This window comes from Acromyrmex echinatior, chromosome 2 (genome assembly GCF_024713525.1).
Source record: "Acromyrmex echinatior isolate Ae372 chromosome 2, ASM2471352v2, whole genome shotgun sequence".
In the NCBI taxonomy this organism is placed as follows: Eukaryota; Metazoa; Arthropoda; class Insecta; order Hymenoptera; family Formicidae; genus Acromyrmex; species Acromyrmex echinatior.
Window position 1 is genome coordinate 10,686,708 of NC_141853.1, and position 17,065 is coordinate 10,703,772.

Sequence of the window (17,065 nt, forward strand, 5' to 3'; positions counted from 1 at the left end):
TATATAGTTACACCTTTTTTATTACATCATGCCCGGGATCGTCGTAAGCGGCGCGCTACCAAAATAACGAGTGATATCGATTGCGCTTCGCATACACGAAAGAACTTTGCGCCTTGGAGGCACGCATGCATCGTGTGCACTTTCACGGGATCGGGACGTTCGAGATAACGTCGTGCGGTACCTTATGCGGAAAAAAGTATTATACTTTTTTTTTTCATTCGATCACGAGGCACGCATGTATATTTCATGGCACTTCATGTTTAAACATCGGAGCGAATCGAGGGAGACACGGTTGTGGCAGCGGTCGATCTCTCTTTTTCGCCACGAAAGCGACGTTCTACCGCGAAATCGTGCCAGGGCAGATTGGATTTTTAAACGTTCCGTTCTGCAGAATGGATGGCTGGATCATCGCTTTTAATGAATTCGCACTGGCGAGTAAAAGTCGCGTAGCGCTTTGCTCACCATCCCAGAGAACCTCAGCGGTCGATAACGAATGACTCCATTTGCAAAAGTTTCTTCTTCTAGTTTTACGTGACGCAATTACAGAGAGCTGAGACCGCGAAGTGGAAACGACCGGTCCCATCGTGGGAGCGTTTGCGCGGATGTATAACAGGCAAACTTCGGTAAAAAGCGGACCATAAATTGCGTTGTTCCATAAAAGATCAAAGCGTGCGCGCATGGCCGGGACCGTCGGTGGAAAAATTCAAGCACGCATTCAGAGAGGGAACGCGTCGACGATTTTACATGTAGCGAACGATTTGCAACGAACGCACGGACGATATATCTATGCAACCCGAATATCTAACGGATATCTTACATATATCCCTTAGATATACAAACGTAACTATTATTCAGGTTTCTGTATGTTGACATTGCTGTTATTCGCTACTGTATAGAACAGTTGTTTTATATGAAAACAAGTTAGCTTGAATCAATAGACTGTCGTGAACGATATAAATGTAAGTCGCAACGAATTTCAATCAAAAGAAAATCAAATATTCTACTATATTCTATTATAGTTAATCTTCACTAATTCGCCTTTTTATTATGTTAATTTTATGTATACAAATGTCTGATTATATCTGAAGAATCGTTATGATATTTGAAGAAAATATATTTAGTCTTTGAATTTTATGTTTACGTATCCATGAAATAACAAATTATTCGGAGACCATCAAGACATCACGAATTATTCAGAGACCATTTGTAATTTGTATGTCTGGAAAGTCAAGACACATCTCCATTCATATTGAAAATTCCCATCTCATCATTATATTGCTGCATGGAAGGACGATTTTGCTGAAGTATCCAAATATTGAGATATATATTTAGATAAATATTTAGGTGTATACAGATTCGAAAACACAATTTCGTTGGATCATCAAAATAATTATGTAGGAAACTGAAGCATACAATCAGCATTGCAAAATGTTTCGACACGCTGGCAACCAGTTTTGAGCGTCTTACATAATTATTCCAATACAATACATTTCAACAAAATTTATTTTCAAAATTGTATCTAGCTAAACACTTTTAAACACTTTAACAAAATCATGTATTTCGTGTATTCGATCCATTCATTACGCTTGTCATATTTTCCTAACTATATCCTAAGTAACGATGATTACATCTTCTTATAATATTTATCTATTCGCCGGAGAATATTTCGGCACTACACAAGCGCGCCTGAAACGTTCCGGGTGCGCCAGAGAGTAGTTCATCGGCGTGAATCGATTATACCCTCACGATCTGCAAACACGAGGACTTACCTAAGTCACCGGTTACTGTAATCATGCGATGTCTATTGCTCCAGATCCCCTACGTTCGTATGGACAAATATTGTGAAAGACAATACGGTGCGCTGACGCGTCCGCGACAGCGGCGATGCATACCGACGCGCCAGTTTGTATGCACCGTTGCAGCATCCCCACAACGGATGGACCGAACCGACCCGGGATCGCTGACCACCCCCTCTCCACCCCGAACCGTCTAGCGCGATCGTCGCATCGATCTCCCTCCGGAACGGTTTTGTTCGAAGGGCCCCGGACTAGACCGGCAGTAAATTTTGATCCCGATCGCCCCGCCCGTCGCCGCCGCCGCTGCGCCGCCGCCGCTGCCGTTACCGTTCATTTGACTGCGGACGAAACAACAAACGCCACGTTGAATAAATGCACCGTGGGCGTATTAATTCTCCGGACGTGACGACTGCATTATGGCCCGAGGGAATTTAGTGAGACATACCACTGACCCGCGGGGGTTTAATGGCGAGCGGTTATGGCAGATATTCGCCATTATCGATTTCCTCGCGCGCCACTTCCGTCCCTCTCCCCCCTCCCCCTCTCCCCTTTCCTTTCCTGTCACGATGCGAATAAGACATTTATGAAACTCTTTATCGAATTTCACGATCGGCCAGTATGATGGAACTAGATCGAAGGGCCGCTGGGATATCTATTGATAATCTTTTACGAAGCAAGAAAGATCGCGGTTCTATATCTTTTGCATAAGATATTCTTTGTACATTCTATGCATCCAACTCAGAAGTTGCGCTAAAATATATATCTCGTATTCTTGTCGTATTTTAATATTTCGCGAATATATTATGTTTAATATTTGTAAAACGATAAGAAATATGTTAACATACTATTATGATTTATTTTATCGAGACGTACACATTTTGTAGATAATTATTATTAATTTTTACTAGTTTTATCATCATCAAAACGAGTAAATATTACGAAACATTTCAGGAAATTTTATGTATTTTATGTCTTATTATTATTTTTATTGTTACTTTATTATTACGTATTCTGTATTTTATTATTGTTTCCTTAATATCAATCAAAATGTTTCTCTGAGTGAAATACAACAAGATAAGGAACAATCGATTCTTTTTACAATAATTTGTTGCAAATATTTGCTATAATACAACGTTAATTCATGTTAATCAAAAGATGTAATTCGAAATTACGTAACAGGTTATTATATCTTGATATAACAACTATCCCATTGTAAATTCGCGTCTTTATCGCTTATTGCGAAACGCATTACGTTTAAACGAAAGAAATGACATTCCTGCAAGAAGCTTCATTATCATCGTTCATCTTTATCCGCACTATTCGCCCCACCCATAACCACCGCGCTTCTTCCGATATCCTTTTACATTTTTCAAAGGGGATTCAACGCTATGCTTTGATTACCGTTTGAGAGAGCGAGAAAAAGAAAAAAAATGGCTCTGTTGACGTAACTATCTTGATCATGATCGCACAAACTGACGACGTGTAGCGTCACATGGGTGAATCTCATTTTCCAAAATTATTCGAAAGCGCTTAACCCTCGCAGCACGACATTAGCGGAAGTACCAGCATGACAACGGCATAGTTAATTAATTAACACTTCTTGTCGTAAACTTCTCTGTTCGGGGGATTACGTCTCGCGGCACACTGATTGTGTTCCACGAGAAGAAAAGGGATCGAGTAATACTGTCTACGTCGATGGTGCTCTCATTTGCCAGGACGACGAGGGATGTATTCAGATACGCCCCATCTCTTTTGCACGCGTGTGAATCGCGACAGAAACGAGAGATGAAGGAGACGCGGATTAATCGCGGAGAAACGGCCAACAATCGTATGCCATTATCCCGTTCGCCAGGATTCTTTTCTTCGCGTGCGGAGATGATGATGATCGGATTGAAAGGAACGCGCGCCGGAGAGAGGCGAGAAAATCAGAGGCAGCGAGAGAAAGAATATAATAGAAGGCGAGGTTCCTGCCTCTCGGCGCGCGAGCATATCGAAAATACGGTGAAAAGAAGAAGAAGAAAAGACATAAAAAACAAAGAGAAAAGAATCGGACAGGTATATGAGAAGCGCGTGTGTCTATAGAGCATTCCGGACATACGTGATGTACGACGGCGTTTGCGACGTAGGTGGCAATGAACGGAAGAGATCGCCGGACGTGGATAAGATATTCCGACGATGCTAGATTGTGCCGGCAAGTGCTCGGCGCTGCCTGCTTTCCACGGACAGAAGCTTGCACAGCTTGTAGTTTATACGGGGGAGTTACGAGTTTCTATCTTACAGTCGCTTATCAGTGTAGAGCGCGTCGTTCCCACCCCCACCCCTTCCCCCCTCTCTCTCTCTCTCTTCCTCTCTAAAACTCAAAGTGTAATCCTTTATCGAACGCGACCCACGCAAGATTTCAACGTACTGTCTGTGACTATTGTTGACGCTATTTTCTGATTTACAATAGAAATAAATAATAAAATATTTGTTTCTTAAAGCGAAATGTTTAAATTTAATTAAAGATATTTTTTAATGTTAGATATACATCACGAAAAAGAGATTTAATATTACTTTTTTGTTGAAGAATAATTATATTAAGAATGATAGAATTCCTTATTACTTCTTGTGTAATCTATATCGAGCCGTAATATTTTCTTCTTTTCATTTTTTATAAAATAAAAATTTTTGTAAAATTTAATATCGAAATGTTTTCTGCGAAATTGCTATTCTATCAAAAATAATTAATCCAATATATTTCTGCTGTCATTTTTAAAAATTTATTTTGTTATTTTATATTATCAGTAAATAAGTTTTTAATTGTTATCTGCCTAGTTAAAATTTTTGTATACAGTGGTCAATTTAATAATCTCAATTCAAATTAAAAGAGTGATTTTGTTTTCGAAATCATATTATACACATACACACACACACACACACACAAATATATATATATATATATATATTATATATATATTGTGATATGAAAAAATCGATTAAATTCTAAAGGAATTCGTTTAATATTCGATCAAGTATTCGCGATGGATAAGTAATTTAATAACCGCAGGATTAATTATACATAAGCTACATTTTTTTATTTTTGAAGCTTAGCCGAGTATTGATTTGTGGTTATTATTATCATCGAGGATTTTGTATAAAAGTTTAATATATGAAACGGTACAATTATATAATGATTATAAAATATAATTATTGTATAAAGAATTACTTTTTTAATAAAAATCCCAAAAAAGCAAAATGTAATAAAAGCAAATTTTTTCATGAAATAATATATCTCATATTATACAGATTATTTCGAATTAACTGTGACGAAGTAATTTGCTAATTAACATAATTGTGTAGTTCTGTAGAACATTGAGAATGATATCCAAGGCACATCTCATGTAATGAAGTTGAATATTATTGCAATAGTTCTACGATAGAAAGTTCCTAATTGAGTTTCTACAATTGATAATCATTGTTCGAAATAGTAATTATTCAACATCCGATATTTTAATATTATTATTATATTATAAAAGTGATTATGATATCGATTCTCACATCGAGCTTTCAAGATATTCTTTACGTTATTTAAAAATCTGGTGATTATCTATAGCATTCTCAATCTTTTATATATAAAATGTAATTAATATAAACGAGTTACATATCGATCTGTCATATAGCTGAATATAGACAAGTCGCTTTAGACGTGTCTTTATTTCATGCTGTGTTATATTCAGCAAGAAATGAACGCCAGAGAGAAATTACAGTACGTAGATAAAAATCCTGATGATACCAAGTCGCACCGGTTCGCCGTTTACTTACTCAGCTCACGCTATACTAAGAAAGGGACTGTCGTTATTTGTTTTCCCGGGATTGCTTGTATTTGTTCTGCCAGCCGGTCGATCGGTTAGCAATTCGATAACAAACTTCACTAGGAGGGTTCTTATTTCTCTATGCATTTTTTCTCTTCTTTTTTTTATAATATTATGTTTTTCTACGAAAATAATCAAAGGAGAACTAAATTTGAAGAATTTTAAATCGCAATTAACATTGACAGGAGAATTTAAATCAGAAAATAGCTTTATCTATATTTCTAGTTATTATAAGAAAACTGTCTCTTTGCGCAATGCATTGATAATAATTAACTATATTAAAAATATTCAATTGCAAAATTTTTTATTAATATAGAACATGTAGTAACACATTTTGCCTCAGCAAAAATAAAACTTATTACATGTATAATCGTTTTTCACGTCCTGTTACATTACTCGATAACACATTACAAAATTACGCGACTTCAAAAAAATATCCCATTTAACAGGTATATTCTCATCGTTGACAGAGGTTGAAAATTTTTATTTAAATGACATAAACGAGACAATCGCAGCGTTTATTCCGCTTAACCTGGGTGAATTTTTTGATGTGAATTGGAAACACAAGCGCCGCAACAGACGAGCGCGCTTGAAAATTTAAATTACGAATGCGATTATAACGGAATTACTGGACAGAATCAAGATTCTATAAAATTCAATTTTAGCGCAGGATATTGAATGTACGTTTTCATTTCCTCTGAAGTATTAATGCGCATAATCTGTTTTTGGGTTTTTATATATATATTTAACTTTTTAGTACTTAATTTATTAATTAAACGATCATAAATTTTTGTACATGCTAAAAGTCCTCGCTTATACGTATCGATGTTAAATGATCAAAGCTGTTTCGTGCTATTGTATACATTGACAAACATGAAACCAAAATTCATTATCGTGGACGAAGATGGATGTTACTTACAAAACTTTTCTAACTTTATTTAGAAACGTATTCTACTCTCAGGGTGCACAAAGATAGCGAACTTGAGATTTTTGGCAACGCATAGCGATGGTATGATACTTATTTTCTCAGTTTTCGCTTCTTTTGCTGGCACTTTTCCCTGACCATTCGACTTGTAACAATTACACTTTGCGTACATATGAAAATGTTTCTATTTAAAAAAACAAGCATATATTACATAATTCCAAAAAAAAAAACGAGACTATGATAATTATTTATGATAGAGCTCGCGCTCCAATTCGTCGAAATTATATATATATATATAGATTCTCTCATTAATAGTTTAAATATAGACAGATATAGATGTCATCTATTCGAGTTTTACATATATTTTATTTATAGAGTATAGTTCCATTTTATAAAAATATCATGTGCTTTAATAATTATCATTTGCATTTATAATTTTTGCATTTTACAAATTTTAAAATTATCTCGAATATATATGTATATCTGCACTCGATTTTGTTTCATAACTCAAATCATAAATTTTATCAGCATAATCATCAGTAAATCGCTTTCATAAAAACATATAAAAGAATTTTTTTGTAGTTATACGCGTAACAATAGCGTAATCGTGCAAGCAAGGCCGGAGGGAACATTTTTATGGAAAAATAAATAACTGCTCTTTTTCCCCCCATTTTCCTCTATGCGTCTGAAGGATTTCTGCGAGAGAGGAGGCAGGAGAGAGGGAGAGTTCACCGATATTTGTACGTATCTCTCGATGTGTTCCGGAATCCCGTTGCTACACGGATACACGATAACAATGAGGCATCGTCGCACACGAGCCAAATTCCGACGACGCGAGCGTTTTTACGGAAATTAGACGGTCTACCCTTCGAACTGGAACCAGTTTTTTGTTCGCTCTATGCTTTTCTGCAGGCACAGCGATTTCGGACGCGCTTTTGAGACACGCTCGCCCACGAATACTCGCTTCGTATCCACAATGTCGAACGCTGCCGTGATCGCGGATCAGCTAGCGCGACAAAGTAGTAGAACCAGATATGCGGTCGGGCTTCGTTGCGTCCGAGTAGACAGACCGCCTGCTCTGAATGCCGACTATTCCGGATCGAATGGATCTGGCCGCTCGGCCGCGACCGTATCGGCCTACCACCAGGTATGAGCCTCAATGGAAACCATCGGATCGAAGGTTCGGTCGCTGATTTTCGATGACCGCGGTCGGGCACAACACAGATGTCCAATGGATATCGCTTGGACACTCATACAAGTACATGTCTCCGATAGCCATAGTTCTTGATATTTATTGCCACTATTTGCTACCGTGTGAAATCATATTTTAGACGTCAATTGTGTAACGTCAAATTGATATTATTTTTTATATTCTGAAGGAAAGATATATTCTGCATTCTAACTATTTTATCTATATCTGAATCTTTTTCTTTAGATAAGCAAAATGAAAAAGTCAATACTTCAAAAATATTTAGACGTTTATGCGAAATGAAGAGAGGAACAGAAAGAGGAGAGGAGGAGACATAGTTAAAAAATTATAAATTAAAAAAAGGTAGCAAATATTCATATCACATCTTATTACAAATGGAAAATTGATGAACGTTTTGAAATCTAAATATTACGAAGCACTTGAATACCAAAGGATATCCGAGAATAACCATCGGATATCTGTGTCAATGGATGGAAGTGACCTCGGCGACCTCTGTCTTTCCTTCAAAAGTGGAAAGACAAGCGACGATGTTGAAACGGAAGACTCCGCGATATAGTCGTTATGATGTTTCGAATAGAAATGGATATTGATTTTCGTGTACTACATACTGCGAAAACGAGACACTTTCTAGGAAAAGCCAGGTGTTGTCTTCGCGGTTCTTTGTCTCGAGCGGAACGAAACGGGTCGAACGCGGTTGCGACGAAGGTGTTAAAAGCAACAGGCTGGTCGCCGCCAATGTTCGTTGTGCTCGTCAAGTTCTGCAGGGTTCTTCGGAACTCGGTTAAGGAGATTTTTCGGTCGCGATTTAAGCGAAGCGACGAGCTATTGTTTCTTCCAACAGGGAAGGTTGCCTGGAAATTCATCTGTCTTTTTGTCGTATCCGTCGCGCTCGTTTATCGCGAGTTTACGTTTTTCGCACCTTTCAAAACGTGCCGTAGTACGAAACATGTAAAAGTGTATGTGTGTTTTAACGCAAAAATATGTTTAGAACAATCAAAATATATAAAAATATATTTTATAAAATATATTTTAAAACGAATAATATTATCTGTAAGACAGATAATGAATATTTCTTTTCTATCAATTTCAAAAAACAATTATATCTTCTCTCTATTATTACCGCTAATGTACTTATTTCTACATTAATTACACGCGAATAATTAAAGTTTTTCATATTAAAATTTTGTTATAAAGTAAAACATGTAAATTTTTATATAATTATAATTTATATAAAAAATTTATTACGCCTATTAAACATAATAAAAGTGTACATGGAAAAAACAATTTTGTTGAATTATTTAAAAATTTAGTTAAATCTACGTTATCTACAGATCTAAAAATAATTTTATTTGGACCATCAAAATAATTATGTAGAATACTCAAACTGGGTTGCTAAAATGTTAAAGCTTTTGCATCAACGCTTGAAAATGTTATATAAATTTTAGATAGTCTAATAAAATAATTATTTTCAGATCTGCATCCAGCTAAATTTTTAGATATATCAGTAAAACCATTCTTTTCAAATTTATATGTATCAAAATAAAATTTCGATATATATAAATTTTCACACTCATCCGAACATATAAATAAAATTTTCCTATCTCTTTATGAAGCCATAGAAAACGCAGCAATAAAATAGTTAGATATTTTAAATTAACTTTGCTACCTTTAATAACTTGGTTTCTCGAAATGAGAAAAAAGGCTTCTCTGTCTAACGGGGTACAATTAATTCATTCACGAATAAAATAGATTAAAATGAGGTGCACGTTCTACTATAATTTCCGTTTTTTAATTAACAAAAGTGAGCTAATTGAGATCGCGGAATAAATGAGATAATACAATGATTTTTCAACCATTAAAAGAGTAAGTTTAATTTAATTTTATTATAAAATTATCAAAAAAATTACAAAAATGTTCGAATAATAGCTACAGAAATATTAAAAATAATAATCAGATATTTTTATTACTGGGAAGCATTACTTTATTAGCCAAAAGTTTCAACTATCTCACTTGACGTTTATCTAATACGTCTCTTGATAAGTTTTCATCAAGAATGATCGAACGCTTTTCACGCCTCGATTCAAAATTATATGGCATCTCCGTCAACATTTACGTCTATTCAATGATAATTTGTGTAATTTAGTTTCCATGTAAACGCACGCTTTGCTTCTGTCAATTCAACCGTCTTCCAGCAACTTCCTGGCGTGCAATTCAGTTTGCCTTCGCAAGAAAAAAAAGAAGAAAAAAAGTGAATTTTATGTTACACTCTGGCAATCTCCAAGCGTATGTTAAACCATTTTGAAAAATTAAGAAGTGAACGGAGAACAATTTTACAAAAACAATTTTATATTGGATTTTAATAAATGATTCCCCGGTTCGGACTGCAAGATGATCCCCGATATCTTTCTCGGCGATAGACAGTTAATCTCGCTAGTTGCGCACATTGCGCATTTATTATGCATTTATTCCTCGTTGGAACGAATACTGCACTGGTACATCGCATCGCCGCCGCGGAAGCGTTTCGCATCCACCGAAATTCGTGCGCGTGAGGAAAATCCAGGACGAGAGATCGAAGAAACTCGCGGGAGCGTAATATGCACGCTTAAGCGAAAACTTAAATTACGCGAGTCGTTATTGAATAGATGCAAGCGTCCGGTTAACGGAGGCATATAAAGCAGAATCGGAGCGTGAGCGTGCTGCTACTTGGCTGTTACGCTGAAATCGCTCGTCCCCGATCCGCGCCAATTTTCTTCGACTTTAAACACTGGGCGTAACGACCGAAGGGAGGCCAGCCATCGAAACGCAGTCAGTTTGATGGACGAAAATTCGAACGATCGCGAAAATCGTCGATCCCTAGCTGGCATCTCGCCCCTTTCGTTCGATCGACTCTAGACTTTCGTTACTCTCGCTCTCTTATTCTTTCTCTCTGCTCGTCTCTCTCGGCGCCTCTTCGAATCCCCTTCGGCTTCTTGCGCCACGATTTCCAGCCTCAATTTCGCATCGATAGAAGCGTCGCTCGATCCTCGATGTTGGAAGCGTCTCTCTTTCTTTCATTCTCTATTCCTTTTCCACTCTTCCCCCTTCCTCCCTCCCCCCCCCCTCTCTCTCTCTCTTTCTTTCTCTCTCAATCTGCAGTCGATTTTCTCGTGCATCGACCCAATTTCCCAGGCCAGTACGGGCAATTTAACACAGGTCTTCCCTCCACTTCGCCATGCCAGATTGGCGGAAGACCACTTTTTCAGTGCCTATCGTGGGATAAGGGTCAGAACCGATTTTTAAGAGTACCACAGAGCGGATCCTGCGGACGTTATAGTAATCGAGGGGGGCAACTAAACGAGATCTCCCGATCGTAAAAATATTCTTTTTTGACGAGCTAAGCGTTTAAATAACTTCTGCGATGGTTGCAACGTGAGCGCAATGTATATAATTTCAAGAGGTTCGAATGAAATAGATTTAATCCACGTTTAAAAACTCGTTCACAGAGAGAGAGAGAGAGAGAGAGAGAGAGAGAGAGAGAGAGACTCGTTCACAAGATTCATAAGATACAAAGTAAACGTAAAAAGTTTTATCCCACCGCGTATTATAACATTAATTAAAAAGTTAAAAATATGAACGTAAAAATCCGAATGGAAATTATAATAATTTTCGAATTATACATATAAGCGATCAATAATATCGCGTAAAATTTTCATATTTAGACCCGTAATTGCATTTATTATATTGTGCATTTATTATATGCAGTGCGTAATTGTTATTGATTTATTATATAAATCAGATGATAATGATTTTTATTGAACTAATTTTTATCTTTCAATTTTAAGTTACGTGTACATATATATCTATAATAATTCAATCAATTTATCTTCCTTCAATAAAATTATCAATAAGTATGGACAAATTATAAAAGAGATTAATGCAAAAATTGGTGCATAATAGTAATAAATATCATCAACAATAGCGTGATTTAATTTAATTATTTGGAATATGTCATATGATTAAAACAATTTTTGTCATTCTTCTATTTACGCTTGCATGATATTAAAAAAACTTCAATATATGTATTCTTACATCAATTTATTCAATTCAGTAAAGAGAGCTATAGAGAAATCATACGTAAATTTCAAATTTTACTTAATTAAAATAATATTTAGGAAGTAGAAAAAAGAGAAACTAAAATACATCTAGATCCGATTTTTGAAGAATATATGAGTACCATAAAAAAAATAAAATAAGAATCTTATATTCTAAAAATATCAATATTTTATTTATCACGTAATGTATTTTCTTTCATTCTACTTTTCATTATTTGTCTAAATGACGGTGAATTTAAAAATTTTAAACCAATTATACATATAAACGTGTTAAATATTAAATTAATCATATCTCTTTTCATCGTATTCTTTCGTTAAATATATTTACTATCTTCTTTTCACTACCTGCGAGTTTAAATTTCATATAAATTTTAAGCACTTATGTAATTACTAAACGCTAATTACCGAGGAATTATAAACTGATGCATAATAAGATACCAAAATACGGCAGTAAATGATCTAATCGGCTAATAATGCATCGATAATGATAATAAGCTATATTTTATAAGCTCTATACGTTTGCATACATGTATGAATAATAGATCAACGGATAATAATTAAATAATAAATTATCAACCAACAGCTCATCTATTTTAAGACTGTGGATCTGTCAGACATTATATTGCGATATTTGCAGATCCATTATCTCAGATTGAAATAAAAGATAATTTGGCACTTACCAACACGATGCGCAGCGGCGGAATTATAACTGCGACCTGTAAAGCACACAAATATTCAAATTTTAACATCGTATAAAGCGATCAATATCATGATTTCAAAGAATAATATTATTGCGCACACTCAATATTATATTTATCTTTCAAGCATAAAAATATCCAACGAAGTGTACAATAGAATTTTAATTTTAAAATAGAGAGGAGAACTCTTTCTTCTTTTAAATGTAAATTCTAACGAAATCTTACAAATAAAAAAAGTTTCGCTTATAATTCTTGCATAAATCCTCCAAATGTAAGGATAAACGGAGGAGGCAGAAGGGGGGGGGGGGATCAAACATACAAATATCGAAATAATATATAGAATAATAAATTACAAATATGATAGTGCATAATAAATTCTAAATTATAATGTATGATAAATAATAAATTACTCACCCCATGTGATTGTTCCGCTGTCATCTGATATTTCCCAGATCCTCTCCTCCTCTCAGTTCCCTCGCTGCTCCTTTATGGTATTCACTCGCGAAAACACGATTAATTATAAACGCGCGCACGCGCGCGCGTGCTTTGTTCGTACACGAAAATACGACGATCTCGCGGCACTTCGCACGACACTTTCAACGTTAACCGCACGTGACGCGGCGTACTTCATTGCGATGAAAGGACGCCATGAAAAAAGATACGATTCGCCCGGCACCCATCATGACGACTCACGTATAATCGTCGCAGCGGACAAATCTCGCTGGAGACCCTTAATCGCCGTACAAACTTTGGATTTGCATTGTGTGTTTAACAAATATCAAGGTTAATCACGATCGTATTTACCAGTCAAACTGATCGTGTCACCGCGCGCGACGCGAGACCGTGTCACGGATGTGAACTTTCCGTAAAAATAATCAGTGTCGGCAACTTCACTTCTCTGCCGCGCGAATACGAAGCGAGTCAAATTGACCACCAATTGAGACGCGACCTATCGAACGCTAACCGCTTGAAAGATATACTACGCGCATTTCAATTGTCAATAATATACAATCATAATATACAACATTGTTGAAATGCGATACATTTCGAATGTACAAATCCTGGCGAATTATTAATAATAGATCGCATATATCGCGGTCTCTCGATGAGAATCGCGGTCAAATTACATTCGAATTGGCGAAGAGCTCAGAATGCGTGATGTGGGATAATACATTCGAATCTGAGCGTAAAGCAGAGATGTAAACACTATTTATAAATTTTATCGTCAATTGCTACGTAAACATTTGAATAGAGTTCCAAAATATTCATTTTTATATCACAAATTGTGATTTTTTTTTCAAATTTAAAAGGTAGTCTTTTTCTATTTCTTAAAAATCATATTTTAATTTTTATGTAAATTAAATATTACTTTCAACGATAACATGTATATAAAGATGCATTTATGTAAATATGTTTCTATATATTTTTTAATTCTTTTTTAATTCATTTCAAACAGATTTCGTTAATTAATGAGAGCTATGGTCCTGTCTTTGAAGTCTCTTTTTTCAAAAATATTAATAGCAAAATGTTATATATGTATGAACTTTCAAATATTTCTGAAATACTTAACTATAATTTTGTATTAATCCAAAAATATATTTTAATTTAAGGAACTCTTAGATGTAAAAAAACATAAATTTCATTATATTTTTCTATTTTTATGTTAATATAATTTAAAATCAAATATTTTATAAATTATACATTTAGATAATGCTTTTTCAATGTAATAATCTAAATAATTTTATCTTTCCATATTTGACCTTAAAAAAATTTCGTTTGCGGTCCTCCTTAATAAATTTCTAGATTCACCAATGATAAAAAGTTGTTGATATAATTCGTTAATAGGAAAAGTTGACTGATTGCGCGAGATAGTAATCACTAACTGGTCAGCAATGATACATCTCTTCATTATACCTACCTCGAGTTTGTCTCAAAGGATAATAACGTTACGGTATACGGAATCGTGTCCGTTGCCCGCCCACTCGAGTTTCGTAGTACGAATGACAACACGGCAACTTTGTGTAAATATAACGCCGAATGTTACGAAAACAAGCACCGAACATCGCGCACAGCCAAATTCAATAAAATATGTAACGATATCCAATACAGTCAAATATTTAACGGTGGCACTGTTCGCTCATTTAACGAATTCTATTTATTTGTGTTTGTTCGCGCTCATTTGATTCACCGACGTGAAGTTCACTTAAGATGATATATAATTCATGTCAAAATTTAAGGTAGAATTTCATTTATAATTTTGTTGTTCTTTTAAATGCATAAAACATTTGAAAAATTACAAGATATATAACCATAATCAAATTCAATAAATAAGAAATATTATGACATTTTAAATTTATTTGCTTGAAAAGAATAGAATTTAGCTTTATTTTTGGAAAAGCATTTATTACATGTTTATTATTATTATTTTTTTACATTTTGAATTATAAAATAGTAAAGTTTTAATAAAGCAAAAATTTTGTGATCTTAATAAATTAAAGAATAAAATTGTGAATAATTGTTTTTATTTAAAAATCATGCTATTGTATTCCATTTTGTTAAAAAAATTAATCAAAGTAAAGAAAAATTAATTTCTTATATTATATAATACAAATTAGATTATGCAAAATAAAGATAACTTTTATTTTAAATATAAATTTAAGTAGTATATACAATTGGGATATTTGTATGCTACTCGTTTTTTTCTTTAGAATACTAAAAGCACTTGGTTAAATAATTGTCTGTACACTTTTTTTTAAAATATATAATTTTATAAATACTTTTTAAAGATGTTAAAATATATGTAAGAATTACTTAATAATTTTTGTATATTTGTAAAAGAGATGAAAATTCCCAAAACATGAAGTATCGTACAGTAAAAAATCGAAAAACCATCGTGTGTACTAAATTAATAATTTTTCTCAAGTAAAGTAATTAATTGATCGAAATTTTAATTAAATATTATATAATTTACATATAATATAAAATTGACTATTGGTGTTACTTATTCTTAACAATTTGTCATAATCATCATGCATATAAGAAATGCCAAATTTAATTAAATAACAAAAATTACTATCTGAGCGGTCATAAAATCAATAATAAATAATAGATCTACATATCTGTACAGTTATATTATGTGTGAACACATTTTATGTGATGATAACTATCAGTCAACTTTACCAAGACTTTTTCAAGACTTATAATAACATAAAAATTTGTATTAAGATTTTCGATTGTAACTATATAATCTCTAGAATAACTGTTAGATTATTTGACGGTGATATACGACAGTATCCATGTACCTTTTAATATTCGCAACGTGAAGCGTACAACATATTTTTGCAATATTCCGTGTACGTGACGCAATTTAATGTAACTGATCGGCGTGAACTGTTTTTCCGCAAGTACGACCGCGCTACCAGCGTAAGCTTCATGCGCGTGCAATTTCAGTGACACTCGTATACGGCGCGTGTATATTTGCGAAGTGAGGCAGAGCGCAGCCCCGTTCGGTCCCGCGCCGGGCGAATTACCATATTCCGTGTTGCCCGCCCATGCACTACATGTTCCCGTGGGCTTGGCCCAGATTCCGTTACCTCTCTGCTTAATAAACAGAGCCTTTACTGTCGCGCGCGTGCAACGCAGTCTCCGCACTTGAATCCAGTTATCTTTTATTGCGGATTCCACTCTCCTCGCGCGACCATCCACCGTGTCCCAAGTCACGATGGTGGTCTCCACGTAGTCGCTCAACGTCCGAGTCTATTTTTACTTGCTTTTACTTGCTTGTTGGCAAAATCAGATTTTTATTCCGCGTTCCTTGCGCGCGCCATGTCGTGTCGCTCGTTAGAGCTGACGTTTTCGCGACAACGTTGCATTAGCATGGATATTATTCACCCGAAAGTCGATGGGTTTTGCACGGGATGGTGTTGTACGCGCGGAGTTAAAAAGACAGGATAACACGAGCGTACCGTGCCGTCGCGCATTTGCTTTCTAAGCGTACGTTGTGTTATCAAGTTTCGCGGATAAGGACGGTGGAACTTTGTTACAAACACTCGCGCGGGATCGATCCGCGCGAGTTGCCGTGCGAATTAATAGATCCACGGTATTTGTACTGAGAACTAGCGTCACCGGCGAGTCCATTCACGTAAGAGGAGTTAGTTTTCTGAATAGAATTAGCATAATCTGCTCCTTTCGCTAAACACTCCACCTACCGAGAATCACCTACCGAGTCGTATTTGGTGTCTTAACGAGTTAAAACCGATATTCATTTTATATGTTTTGAAATACATATCAAAGTAAATAAAATTTGCTTAAGCTAATCAAAGGGCATGGCAAATACGTGTTGTTACTTTGTCTCTTATTACACATTTATTGTGAGAATTTATTAAAACGCACGTTTTTCATGTAATGTTCCAAAGAATGGATGCATCAAGTTAGTGTCTCTGAGGTAACAAATCGTCGAATAGTATTCGAGTGATGGTAAACGACTAAAATGAC

The 17,065-nt window shown here is 35.0% G+C and overlaps 1 protein-coding gene and 1 long non-coding RNA gene across 2 annotated transcripts in view; one reads left to right on the forward strand and one right to left on the reverse strand.

Annotated features, from left to right (window-relative positions):
* The window catches only part of LOC147910480 (uncharacterized), a 62,805-nt gene extending 47,433 nt beyond the window's left edge, over nt 1-15,372 (reverse strand). The window contains exons 1-2 of the long non-coding RNA XR_015544272.1: nt 12,986-15,372; nt 12,554-12,589 (exon numbers count right to left, since the gene is read on the reverse strand). This is a non-coding gene — a long non-coding RNA (uncharacterized LOC147910480). The remainder of the gene's footprint in view (nt 1-12,553; nt 12,590-12,985) is intronic.
* Nucleotides 1-17,065, forward strand: part of LOC105148074 (uncharacterized) — a 66,501-nt gene that overhangs the window by 35,191 nt on the left and 14,245 nt on the right. The gene's annotated exons all lie outside the window — the stretch shown is intronic.